Consider the following 1,347-nt stretch of genomic DNA (forward strand, 5'->3'; position numbering starts at 1 on the left):
CTCTAGCTTCAAACGCTACCCTCCCTCTGAGAGACTAGAAAGTCTTAAGGGAAACTCAAAGCCTTGTCACCTTAAGAGTATAAGCTCATTGGAAGCCACTGTAAGTCTCTGTTTAACATATTACGGAAAATGCTCAACCCAGGATTTGGTCCGGAATGTCAGGATGCTACATTATTAGAAACACATGTATTGTCCTGAGCCTCAGAAATGGAGGAGGTTGACTCTTCCAACGATAGGTGAGTGAGCTTGACTTTGGTTCATGATGAAATTCCAGAAGGAATTATTAAAGGGGTGGTCTGTGATTGCTTAGAAGGGGAAACAGTGATGACTTTGAGCCAACATGGGACTTTGAGCCAAGTAAAGCACTTGGAGCTACATGGATGAAGTTGTAGAGGGGAATGTGAGTGAGGACAGCTCTGCCCTTCTCTGTCCTGGTCAGAGCACAACTGAAGTTTTGAGTTCAACTCTCCAATAACTCCAGCTTTAGAATACTAGAGGTGCTGTCATGTTTTCCACTCAGACCATGTCTATCTTTGACAGGATCATGAAGGAATGATTTGCATTTATTTTCTTTAGTGGGTTTTTTTGTAATTATAGTTTAAAATTAGTTTTCATTTGTAGAGTAAGAGGCAACTAGGGTGTAATGGAAGGAATTGACCTTGGGGTAAGGAAGACCTCACACCCTGGCTGCATAACCCTGGGCAAGTCACATCACCTCTCAGGGCCCTTGGCAACTCTCTAAGATTGTAAGTTGCAGAGACCTGCATTGGAAGAGGAAATCACGTCTAGTTGTCCCCTCCACCTTCAAATTACAGAGTGCTTGATTTTTGCAAGTCATATTCAAATCCATTTCTGCTTTTGATCCTTAAGACAGCCTTAGAGAAAGGCAGGGTAGATAATGTTTATTCCCGTTCTGCAGATGTGGAAACTGATGCTCACAAAAATTGGCTTGCTTAGGGTCATATGGCTAGTAAATATTAAAACTCGGATTCTTTCAAATTTCCCTAAGCCCTGGTGTTCTTTTATGAGATACTGCCTCTAAACAGGTGCCAGACAGTCAGACACACTAATGGATATTGGTTATTCTGAAAAGCCAACTTTATCCATCACTTCCAGAAAAGGAAAAAAAAAAGAGACAAAACAAACAACTAAAAAAAAAACCCAAATCCTCACCTACTTTGCTTTTCCCCTTAGCAACTCTATGTTGATTATCAAAAGGAAAGTTCTTCGGAAACAAAGCTTCTGCAAAATGACGACTTCCTCCCTTCCCCATCTGCCTATCAGTTTCCAAACCGCCCCAAGTCAGGGGATTTAACATCAGAGAAATAGGAAGTTCCAAGGCAGTCT

The sequence above is a fragment of the Trichosurus vulpecula genome, chromosome 5 (genome assembly GCF_011100635.1).
Source record: "Trichosurus vulpecula isolate mTriVul1 chromosome 5, mTriVul1.pri, whole genome shotgun sequence".
NCBI lineage: Eukaryota > Metazoa > Chordata > Mammalia > Diprotodontia > Phalangeridae > Trichosurus > Trichosurus vulpecula.